A 13,134-nucleotide genomic window follows, 5' to 3' on the forward strand; every position below is an offset into this window, starting at 1 on the left:
GTGGGGGTGATGTGATCAGCATCACCTGAAATAATAACAGGGGTGGTGTATAAAAACAATTGCTCTGCTGTCATGATTTATTGTCAATATTGAGAAAATTTTCTGTATTGAAAAAGTCTCTGAACTTTACAAAAAAATGGGTAATTCCTACAATGTCAAAAGTCTGTTAATTTGCCCTGAAAAAGCTCTGCTATTCTCAAATGTTAATCTCAAATTTTCAACGTCCTGTGTCCTCTTAATCTATCATGGGAAAATATACTTTTCACAATTCACCACCTGTCACTCTTCTAAGTCCTCGAGTAACAGCCGAAATAGGCACAATGGAATTTACATATAATTAGGGACATTGAATTTTCACGATGCGCGAAATCGCGAAATGTGATAAAAAGATGAAATTTTGAACATTCTGCACGTAACTACACCACCAAAGATGAAATATGCATGAGTTTTATTCGCGAAGTAATGCGAAACGTGTGCTTTTCTACGAAATGAACGCTTTTTCGCGAAATAACCGTGAAATATCATCAAATTAAGTAGAAAACACGCAAAAACCGGAAATCGCGGTTGTGCGCGCAAACTGTCCATTTGTAACAAAACGTTTGCCTAAAGTTTCCTACCACTTGCAGCTGAAGGACGTTTTATCTTCGATCACATCAGGAAGACGCTGCAAATTGGGATTTCCCATGCACATAATCTCAGTTCGAAAACTTCGTTCCATGTCAAACTGCATTCCTTTCTTCCCCCGAATGTCTACTCAACTTCCAGTTTCATTGAACTTGCTAGCTGTAGCAGCGATAAGATTAGTCTGTTCCCGCACATCAAGGGAAACAATGGTGTCATTTGTGTTCAGTCATGAATTAATTTTGTTTATCTTCATGTGATTTTCAACATGTGTTTGTGTATGTGCAGTAGTGATTATTTTATTTGTTGAACAGCAAGGGTATCCTTTAAATACATACAATGAATAAATCAATTGAGATGCAATTTAGAAATGAAGTGTTTTGTGTTGATGTTTTCTTTTTGGTTGGACAGCTAAGTACTTGTGTATGTGTACAGTATATAAAAAGGAAGTAGTTTATCAAATTATAGCTCTTTCGTATGTTGTTTCCTCTCATAATGAAAAAGTGTGTGCTATTTTTTTTCCACCGCTGGTATATACCGATGATCTAACATTTTATTTACCGCTCTCCTCAGTTTTTATTTACCATAAATTTGTGTCCCTACATATAATGATTGTTTAAACCCTGAGACGAACTTCTGCACTGGAAGCCTAATCTGTTCATGGTTACAAAATAGGTAAAGTTCGATAACTGCGATATAATTTATTTTACTGTACAATTACAAACGTGGCTCGTTTCGAAGAACTATGCCGGTACTGACAATTCTGAAAAAAAAATACATGTTTTGAACTTCTCTTAGAGAATTAGGAAATCTCGTCACATAATACATTCAATGTTTACAGTTATTTGTATTAGTTTCGAGGCACAGTAAGACTATCACAAATTTCTAAACAAAAGTAATTCCGCTGAATATTGTAGGTACTAGCTAATAAATGTTTAAATTCCTGAGTTAAGCACCAGAGTTTGGTTGAAAAACTCTCACGTTTCAACACTTCAAAGTAGCTACCTTTAGTAATTTCATTGTTTTGATAAAAAATACCGGTACAGCATGTTTGTGTTTGAATTTTACATTACAATTAATGTCATGTACGCTAACGCATAATATATAGCTATGTGAGCAGCTTCCTTAATGAAAATTGCTATTTTTCATACTTGTAAGTCCACATTTAATTCCTTGTTTTGATTAAAATAACTTAACAATCTAACACTGTTTTGGTACATAAAAACCCGTTCCCTGCTTGTTAGGTTTAAAAACTCTTCAAATTGTGTACTCGCTAGTAAAAGTTGGAAAACTCTTCGAATCACACTTCATACTTGTGCAAAAATGTCGAGAAAATCACGTCTTGCCCGGGTGCAAGAGCAATGAACTGTGATACGCTACTCAACCTTAGCATGATGGCCTGCCCAATTAATAGTCGATCCATGTTCACGTAATAAATTATTAACACGTTACGATATAAACACCTTCAAGCGAAAACCTTGCTCATCGACGGGTGCTTGTTGAGTGCGAACGTTTTCCTCACAGAACGTAGCGGTCACGCTGTCCCATGTGGTTGCCACGTGTTTACAAACCTCAAGTTGACACACTCCAAACACTATGCAATCGATAACATCCGGAAGAAAAGGAAGACGAAAAGATGTTGCCAGTGTTCGGTGAACAGTTTATTTTTCAAGTCGTGAAAGACCACTACCGTTTCTCCTAAGAATAATAACCTGAACTAATTATGCTCATGGTTTTGGTGTAAAAACAGCAACGGAAGCATGAAAGATAGCACTACTTAGAACTGTCTGTGTGCATGTTTCAAGAAGCCATTCATTACATGAAATTTATACAAAAAATGCATACATGCATGTGTGTTTACAGCCTTGAAGAAGGCTTATTAAATAAAATATTATGTATGAAGATGTCTTCTATTCTGAAGAACCATGCAGTAAATTCTGTCTGTCGAATAAGATGCAATATTCCTGGACAAAGTACTCACGTACAAAAAAATACTGATTTTTTTATAGCATCCAAGTAGTCAATTTTATTATATAATTTAAAAAGTATCTCTCATGGTCACGAGGGTAACATGGACATCTCCTTTTGTGTGTTCATGTTATGGTTTAGTGAGGTTGAGCCGATTTTCTGTAATTAAATACTGTGTATCCAGTTTCACTAAATGTCTATGGAAGTAAACACAGGTCATAAATGGTCATTGACACTTCACACTTACCTACGCACGGAACTCAAATGAAGCAAATCAAGGTTGATCCACTTTTATGCATCAATTGACACACACAAACTTTTAAGTTTGGATTCTTTGAAATGATTAGTGTCTGATCTGTTCAGTTAATGCACTTTTAGTGTATCACACAGAAAATCAGCTGATAGAAGTAGACATTTATGCATTTCTGTGCATTTTAAGCACTTCGTGTCAGTTGACAGATTTCTGATCCTGTCTGCACTTTGAAGAAACACAATAGGTTCTGCAATACCTTTGCTGTTGAGATGACAGACACTATGCAAAATCACCTACTGCTTGTTCCTAGGCATGAATTTCGTTCTAGAATGTTAAAGGTATGTATCTCAGAGTATTTACCAGTCATTCAGTACTGTTCAGCCAGGAATTTGCCCATCAGGGAGAGGGCAAGGGTAATTTTAGAGCCCCAAGGTAACCATAAATCAAGGCACCGTGAACATTTTAGGGAGTGTTGAAGCATGGCAGTTTCTTAATTGACATAATTTGTTACTAATTATTTATTATTAAAAACAATTTTAAATTATAACCAATAGAATTTTCTATTTAATCAATTTGGATGTAAATATAATTATACATCTTTTTAACCATAAAAATATTGTTAGAGTGGGCTTAAAATAACTTTCCAAACCTTATCAACCGATGTAGTGTTTTGACCAATTTTGAGATGATGGTTATTTGATTATACAATTAGTGCAAAATGATTACTAAACCAAAAGGGGATTTGAACACGTTGGTTTAACCTCCCTTATATACGGCCATGTGTTGAGGAAATTTTGGTGTGTGTGGATAGATCACTGTGTTCAGCTATCGCAGTAACACTGACAATGTAATTTGGCTGAGCCACGAAAGATGCGAACCAAATACTTTAGTCGTACAAAAATCATGACCGATACGAACTTGGCATGATAAAGAACACACAAGAAAGAGGGTACTAAAGCCACTTATTTAGCTCAGTATGCTCCGCCAGACCAAATTACCCCAGAGGACGCGAATAGGATAAAATTTATTTGCAACCCATGTGGAATTTATGTATAAGAACAAGCCAGGCATATTTGTTCTCCCCAAGCAACACCACGAGACGTGTCGAGAACCCAGTCTTTTACCTGGAGTGCGAAGTCTTCTCGAAGGGGAGAGATTTTGTAGCGTAAATGCAAACCGATATATATTCATAAGCTGCCACGTTTTTTTCTTCTTCTTTATGCGTGCTCTTTTTCAAACGCCGTGCCGCTATTCTTTTCTTCGACAGTATTCGTTCCCTTCCGGGAGGAGAGACCCCCACGTGAACAATGCAGCGAGCGGCAGATGTTCGACCACGAAAAGGCAAAAACCAGGGAGAAATGACTACACCGTACCAGGTCATCCGCAACGAGTCAACCATTTGGCAACGTCGCGCGGAGATGCATTTCAGAACTCCCGACTTCAGGTTTCTTGCCATTCACACAACCGCTTCGAGAAAACCACTGCAGTGAAGAGCGCGTCCTTTTTGTGCAACGCGAGGTCTTGTTTGTCGGAAAAGAAACGCACAAACACCGGCACAGAGTCCACATTCCTCTCCCCTGCAGACACATGCCATTAGTTCGACTTGTTTATGTCCTTACGAGCACGGCTTCCCCTCCCCCCTTCGGTGCTCCCTCTCCTCTCGTTAATGTAATGGGCAGTGTTGCCAAGTTTACGCGAAGCAACGTCGTACGGGCTTCTTTTAAGCTCAAAAACTGACCCAAAGCGTCCAGGTTGGCCCTGCACTCAATACTTACCAGGAAAAAGAAGACCTAACCACTTACCATGCGAAATCAGAGCCATGCATGCGTACACGTTACGCTCCCGTTGGCATTCAGAAAAGAACAGAACGCGTTAGGACCATTCCAGAAAAAGATGCCTCGTCAATAGTACCAGAAACGTTGCAGAGGAAGGGTTAAATGCCCTTCAACCGTTGACTACATATAGTTTTCATAGTGAAAATACTAAAATCTGCACTTACCTCTTCTACAGAACAAGCGAAGAATGTTTTCCCAGTACTCTACTGCTGACGTTGCGCCTGGGAGAAATCTATCCTCAACACGGCCATAAGAACACTCTCGTACGCGAACGTAGTCCCGAACAAGATCATTTAACCGCTTCTCCGTACGATCTAGGATGTTTGTAAATGCGAAACCACACTCCCGTACACTACCGCTTTCCTTTCCGCTACGCTAGAACACTAAAAAACTAGCGCAAGTGCATCCAAAACATCACTAAATCCAGCAACAAGCCTTTCGCTTCCGTACGCCACAACGTCCACCTCTGTACTCAACTCTGCAGAAGATCCGAGCCACCCCACTCGCCTCGATAAGCTCCACCAGGTTCCGCGCGCAGCCAATGGGATCGCGTGACGTCACCAAACCTATAAAGCACGCTGGGAGTAGCTTGGGAAGTGGCAGACAATGGCTTGGGAGCCAAGTTCTGATGAGTTTAAGTGGCAAAGCTCCACCCATGCTTTCGGCCAGTGATCACAGTATTGTTTACAATCTTCGTCAGTATAATACATAACAATTTTACTTGTTACTGTGTGACATTAACTGGAAGGGCACAAGTAAATTGACTCAAGAGGAACCGGCCTATTTTTGGCTCCCCGCCTGAATATCTGCGGTGTCTTTTCGCCATTATGACCTTTTGTCATAGGCCTATGTAGACAACAGGAAGCTTGGTCTATTTCTCTCCTTTTTGCTGTGGATGCTATAGACATGTGTAAGTACCGAGATACAGACAGCACTCCCTGTTCCGTTCTTCGTTGTTTGATGATTCTATGGACTACGTACGCAAGACACAATGTGTACAGTACGTTTAAATCACATGCATGCGACTTGCCTTTCAGCAGAGTAGTGTTGTGTATTGGCAATTAGCCTGCGCCAGCGAAGTTCTCTTAAAAAATTCCTTCCCTTTTGGAAAACCGCCACGATATTCCAAATTCTGGAAAATTACACATGCTAAGCATTCCTTCTAGAGCATCGAAGTAAATCTTCATGTGTTTTCTTTCAAAGTTGCCTATAGATATTTGTGACATAAAACAGGCTTGCAGTTAGTAGTGTAGCAAATAATACCGGGGTACTTTACAAACTTGCATGACATAAAATACAAGTAGTAAATACAATGTTTATTATTGTTGTTGTTATCATCATCAGCGAAAACAAATGACTGTATGCCTTAGTTCTTTCTTTTATTACGCTGTGTTCCTTTCCATCCTGGCACATTTCTTTGTTTCCTGCTCAGTGATGATAATTCTGTTTAAACAGAACTGACACACACCAATTTAACGTTAAATAAAGCACATTTAAAAACTAAATAGGCTATGTGTGGTTACATACAAAAAGGCGCCCATCTGCTCCCTGGCACTACACCACTGGCTGCAGTGCTACCACATTATTACAGAAATGTAGGCAACAGTGAAAGCAAACCATGGTCTTGGTAATTGATATCTGTAACTGCAACAAATCTTGGCCTGCCTACCTACTCGTGTGTACATCTAGCAGCAGAAATAAACATGTGAATAAGTTAGGCACGTTAACATTTGTTTATTTCGCCTATTATATGCATACGGGAGTAGGTTAGGCACGTTAGGTTTGCTGCGGCTACCCGTAACAGCTTCATTTTCTACATTCGTGTGATTTTTACACAATTGAAATGTGACAACACCGCACCTGCTACAACGAGGTCTTTGGAAACTGCGGGCTGTCACTGCGAGCGGTGTCGCCACGTTCAACACACGTCTTTACTCGCTGAATAAAAATATCGATGGCATACTCGAAAAAAAAAAAATGGCTACAATAGCTTAACGAGAATTAAATAAGCTAAATTTTGATGTAACTTGTTTTTTCGCAGGTCTACTAGTTAATATTTAGTTGGAGTCCAAACTTGAGTATCCATAATTTTTAATCCGATAGTAAGTGTGTACAGTGTACACATTAGTGTACTACATTGGACAACTTTCGCTCGAAAATACTCGATCGAATATCCCACGCTCGAATATACTATAGAATATCAAATATCACTTCAATGGGACAATAATCGTACATTAGTTTAGTCTATATGTGTAAAAATTCGTTCTGGTAGTTTCAGCTCATAATCATCTATTCATTTCCATATAGTGGTAAGATAGAATAAGCTACATTTTAACATGGAGGTGATGACTATTTTCACTTTAGTTTCAATTTCACTGCGTCTTCCACTCACGATCCATATTTAAAGGCCCGCTACTGCGAACAAATTACGTTTGTACACGGAAACTACTGGGCTTCGAGCGTTATTCGCTCGAGCGAAGAAACTGTCCAGTCCATTCCATAAGCCATGTAGCGTCATCCGTGCGAACTATTAGACGATCGAGCAAAAAGGTCTCGATGCAGCACACCTTACATAATCATCCTCCACACATCAGGTGCTTTGAGTCGGGAGCTGAATATATTTCAACTCATAGTGTGCTGTCTAAAGTTAAAAGTGAACTGAAAGTGTTGATATATTCGAAATGAAAGATAAAATACTCAAAATATACGAGTATGAATGAGTACACATATGCAGCAGAACTGCTTGAAGTACGAATTGAGCAATACAAAGTACGGTATGATTGTATCTCTACTGAGAACTGAAACGCAAAAAGATTTCGCTGTTTACGATTTTGCTCGGCAGTATAGGCAGAATTTATTGCCAAATCAACATACTTTAAGCATGACGTTTCAACCTTATACCAAGGTCTCTAGTCTGAAGTTTAAAAACTTGAAGAAAAAATGAACTAAATGTCGTGAACTAATCTTTTAACAATAAGGTTTTTAATATATCAGTTAAATATTGGAAACATTGTCCTACACGGTTAGGTGTTTATTTGAAAAATCGACTTCGCCATCTACTGACCAAAGTGGAAACTCTACAGCAGTGTCTCTCCACCGGGACCCGAGAGGTTCTTCTGAAGTTTGTGATTTAGAGCTCAAGCTGGCAAACCACCTGAGAAGATTACTTTTCGTTCGGGGTTCACCAACGATATAAGAGGAAGGAAATCCCTTCCCGCCAGCCTCCAAATAAGAATTTTAAAGGTTTGGGCGTTTCTCTAAGTTTGAGTTCGACTGCGATAACAGAAAATGCCCTTGCGACAGTGGCGGTGTGCGATCAAACGATTTAACCGGGGAAGGGGGAGGGGAGGGACACGTTGCTTCCCGACTCGAAATTTGGAAGTTGACGTACGAACCAGGGTTGTTTAAGGTCCAGGAATACATAAATTCGAATGGGTTCTATTGGGTTCCGCTGCAGAACCGGAAATTTTTACTCGCACAATTTAAATTCGGTCCAAGTTGCGTATTGTTACATTGGAAAAAGGTTCCTGGACCGTATTTAAATTGATGCGGGGAAAAAGGTTCCTGGACCGAATTGAAATTCTTCCGGAAAAAGGTTCCTGGACCGTATTTAAATTGATTCTGAAAAAATGTTCCTGGACCGAATTGAAATTCTTCCGTAAAAAAGGTTCCTGGACCGTATTTAAATTGATCCGGAAAAAATGTTCCTGGACCGAATTCAAATTCTTCCGGAAAAAGGTTCCTGGACCGTATTTAAATTGATCCGGAAAAAATGTTCCTGGACCGAATTGAAATTCTTCCGGAAAAAAGGTTCCTGGACCGTATTTAAATTGATCCGGAAAAAAGGTTCCTGCACCGAATTGACATGATTTAAATATGAAAAGGTTCTTTACGGTCCAGAACCCATTTACGCTTGCTGATTTTCCATTCTGGACCGGAATTGAATTCATTTAAAATTCCTGAACCTTTAACAACCCTGGTACGAACACCACTATTAATTTAGTTTGCACAGCAATTTCTATTAACAAACATATTGAAGTGGAAATATTCTGATTAATTGGAATTTTCCGGTGTCCGAAAGAAAGATCCCGATGAAAAATCAACACTTACAAAGCTACAATTCAGCAAAATTACCAAATTAATTTAGTGGTCAGGGGAAACTAAAAGATTCCATTAGATCCAGTCGTTGTCAGCTCATTTAAACCAAATTTCATATTTGTCAACAAGCATAGGCAGATTGAACTAATACTATCTATGATTATGCTATAATTTATTTACTATAGTGGAGTCACCCATACACAACCAGTGTCCATTCACAACGCAGAACTGTTATTTTACAAAATCCTGTTTCCGTGCTGGGTGTTTCGTATTCTTTCTCAAGCAGTAGGCCTAATTGGTTGTTTGACCGCAATTTCCTTCGTAGGTAAACGCGGCAACAGAGGGTCACTGCCATAAAGGCGGTTCCCGTGCCGGCTGAAAGGGTGCCTCGACTTTAATATTAGTCTTCCTGCATATATCTTTCAACAAGACGACGCTACAATCCACACTGCGCGCGTGTGAATGGAACTCTTGCGTCTGACCTGTACATCTCTTCTCAAGATTCGACCGTATCTCCTGGCCACCGGGGTCACCTGACCTAACCGCTAGCGATTCTTGTCAAAGCTACAAAAGGCAAAATTTCCGAAAATGTTCCAGAAAACGACGAGTAGCGTCCACAGTATAGGCTCACTCAGTGTCAACAGCAAAATGGAAGACATCTATATGTATCTTCTAGACGTCATATTCCTAAAATAGAGTTTTGTTCCTTCACTTCGGCAAATACAAAATTACATGTTCTTTCTCATACAGGTCAAATACATCATTCCTTGTCTTTGCAGTTGGAGTTTATTGAACTCCTTATATTAAGTCCAGTGATTCACTAGCGGGCCGTTTACGCAGTGGCCTTATTGAGGGGGTGCGGGACAACTGGGGCACTTGTCAAGAGTTGGTGAACAACGTAATGCAAGTAACAGTGTGCTTGCAACAAACATAATATTATTAATAATCAAATGATGTGTAGCTGTTTTTCGCAGTGTAAAATCATTCCACATTATTTATGATTTGCAGAACAGTTGCGTTAAGTTTGTATGTTTGTGTACGCGTCTTTTACACGACCAGTGCTTGAAGAGGAAATTGTGAGATATGCTTGCTTAATCGAGCCTTTGGGGGGAAGCTTTATAACTTTTTTTCCCATCTGAAGGACGTGCTCCAAGTGGAAATCCCATAGTTTGGGGATGTTTGTTCGAATTTGCGAATAGGTGTGGGGAAGTGTTTGTAGCTATGATCCAAAATGGAGACAATGAAACAGGTGGGGGATGCTTAGTCAAATCATCCTAACTGGGGGATGCTTTATGCATTTTTGTCTTAACTGGGGGATAGCATCCCCCTTCCCCTCCCACTGAGGCGGAGATACCATCCTTGCATCCCCTCCACGTCGAGCACCGGTTACGACGTAAACCAATGCGATGATGTTATTACTTCGCCATTGGGGACGCCTTGATGCGTTAATGTTAATGGCGTCTCCTTGTAATCGACGGGTCCCAGGTTCGAAACCCGAATGATGCTCCCAGTGGTTCGGTTCAAACTCTAAACTGTAACCCCAGTCCCGATTAGCTTATCAATGCATCAAGTGGATTTAGAAGCAAACTTCGATCCTCGATTACGAGATGACAGCATTACCACTATTCTATCGGAGAGGCTCTCATTTATATAACTATACTAGCTGGTTACCCGGCGTTGCCCGGGTATTTATTTATTCCAATCTTGTACTAGACAGGAAAATAATGAATTCTAACTATAGTGTAAAATGTAACTAATTTTAAATGTGATCGTGAATGTCACCAATTAGCTTAGCGACTCCGAAAACTATGGATTCGACACTAATCTAGGTCATTTTTGTAGCATTTTATATTTCACCCCCTCTCACCCCCCCCCCCCCCCCCCATGCCGATAGGTGATAAACTTGGAGTTGTACCGCATTCAGAGGCCAGCGTAGTCTGCCTTTTACCTACCCGCTGCCCGCTTGCACGCGGACAGGTATACCTGCTCGCCTACCCACGGCAACGAATCGACTTGCGTCTTTACCCGGGTTCTTGCTCTTCAAGGCGCTCTGCGCTTACAAGGTACCTGGGCATTCAACAAGACCCGGGCGCCTGCAAAACCTGCTGGAAGGAAACAGCCCTCCGGCAACGTGTCGCTGCAGCCAGTGTTGCCTACTTACGTAGCTCCTAAATCCTACGAAGTCCTAGGAGGAGCTCTCTGCTTTAAGGAGAATTTACAGTATATACTTAGTGATTTCAGTTCATTGTAAGCAGTTTTTATCTTATTGCCAGGAAATGCACGCAGTATTACAGCTTCATTTATCTAAATGAATGATCGAGCAAACAAAAATCTCCTCACTGAAAACTAATTGTTTTTCATTGCATGGTGCCTTAACCAGGCACGCAGTGGCGCAACCAGAGGGGGGGCAGGGGGCATTGCTCACAACCTTGGACGGAAATTAAGTCTAGCGGAGGGGTCAGGGTGGGGGTCAAACATTAAAGCACAAGAAAAAACAGGCTAGCAGAATTAAAGAATAGCAGGGCTAAAGGGTACTCAAGATGGAATTAAATTTCATATTTTTCTTGCATTTTCCTTCCAGACGGTCAAGGGCACCTGCAGAGGGGGAATGGAGGGGTAATTGCAACCCCTTGATTTCAAATTTTATGAAAGTAGAAATATATTATAAAATATTATACAGTCTCATCAAGTTCAATGCCGTAGCAAAGGGGCAGCGGGAGACGGTCCTGAGCGCCGAACGATCTAAGTGAGAAAAGTTTTAAAACAGAGAATGCTATGGCGGCCCGTGATATTATTTGCTATTAATGTTGGTTTGTTACGAGTTGGATGAATTGATTATGTAATACGTCGCTCCATGTGAAAAGAAAATATTGTAGATGGAAATTTTACATGCCATATGTATGTACATTCGAAATGCATTTATCATGCACTTTCTTTCTTTCAAAAACAGTTTGTGTGCTTGTTTTCCATTATTAACTAATGTGAGATTGACGTGTTGAAAAAAAATATTTCCAATCTTGTTTCAACACAAATGCGTGAGAACAGACTTCTACCCCCTTTTTGCATGATTTATGAGGATAATAATGCCTTTCATGCTACTTTATTACTATTATTGTGATTGTTGTTGTTGGCACGTTTATCCAAGTACTTGCCCCCCCCCCCCCACCCCAAACGAGGGTAACGGCAATGCCCCTGGCTGGCTACGGCCCTGGTGTTCGCAGTAGAACAGTGTGTTGTTCGACTCGCGACTTCAGCGTCGAACGTGACATGTTTCAGTCCTGCCCTATATCACTATATATACGTATATTGGTTGTTTACGACATATACTTATGGATCCTGTGCCACGGAAAACCTATTTCAATGTGTGTGTGGGGGGGGGGGTAGCAACAGTCGTAAATCTCATTTCATTGGTGATGTGGCTTACGAAGCTTTGAGTTCCCTTTTTTAAGTAGTGAAAATCTAGTGCAGTTGGCAACACTGCAGAACGGTGTGGGGTCCGGAGCCGTTTCTACTCGAAGCAACTACGTCATGCAGAGGGAGGAGTCTGCAGTTGATGGAAAGAACGAACTGAGACCTACTAGGTATCGTAAGACTGCGGGTACCCGGCGGGTCTACAATGCCTGCCAGGAACGATCTGGGCAGGTGGGCCTACAAGCTGCTCAAGCGAGGGTGTTGCGCAGGTTGCATGGTATTTTAGGAGCGATGTCTCGCGAACGGGTCTGCTCCAGGTCTTGTGCAGGCCTCTAACCGCATTGGGAGTGTCACGAAAACTATGGATTCCATTCGCAACACAGCCTGAATGTTAGACAACCCGAGGAACACAATCGTTCTGCGGATTGCATAGTCACGGATGTCTGTCTGTGCGGAATTTAATATCGGTGGTTCTCGATTATTTTTACATGTCACCCCTTCCCACTCCCACCCCTAGGGGTGCCAGGGGTGTCTTACCTCCACAGTATTTCTTTCCACATTGTAAGTGATATGTGTACCAAGTTTGGTTGAAATCGCACCAGGCGTTCGAGAGTTATGTCTGAACAAACAAATATACACAGCCACACACACACATATATCCATTTATATATATAGAACAAAGATTGTACACTCACCGGCATTAAACATGTGACACCTAGATCCTGAAATACTCGTTTCCCGCCAGGCGTAATATGTGTTGCCTAACTCTACGGCGGTGATAGAAGCTGTTATTGGAAATTTGGTATTACAATCCACTTATCGCCGTAGAATTACGCAACACACACAACTCCTCTTATTTCAGGATCTACGTGTCACATTTTTTATTGCCGGTGAGTGTACATATTTTCTCACATTTACTAGATATGAATCCACCCTCTACTTGTCCTA

General features: G+C 40.8%; 1 protein-coding gene across 2 annotated transcripts in view; it reads right to left on the minus strand.

Moving 5' to 3' along the window:
- The window catches only part of LOC145998786 (uncharacterized), a 169,994-nt gene that overhangs the window by 113,027 nt on the left and 43,833 nt on the right, over positions 1-13,134 (minus strand). The window contains exon 1 of one of the 2 annotated variants that reach the window (XM_083135377.1): positions 4,842-5,135. The exons of the other annotated variant lie outside the window; for it this stretch is intronic. The gene's annotated coding sequence lies outside the window, so the exon portion shown is untranslated. Of the gene's footprint in view, positions 1-4,841; positions 5,136-13,134 lie in introns of those variants that run through there. 2 annotated transcript variants of the gene reach the window in all.

Source organism: Lepisma saccharinum, chromosome 14, assembly GCF_977018435.1.
Source record: "Lepisma saccharinum chromosome 14, izLepSacc3.1, whole genome shotgun sequence".
Lineage (NCBI taxonomy): Eukaryota > Metazoa > Arthropoda > Insecta > Zygentoma > Lepismatidae > Lepisma > Lepisma saccharinum.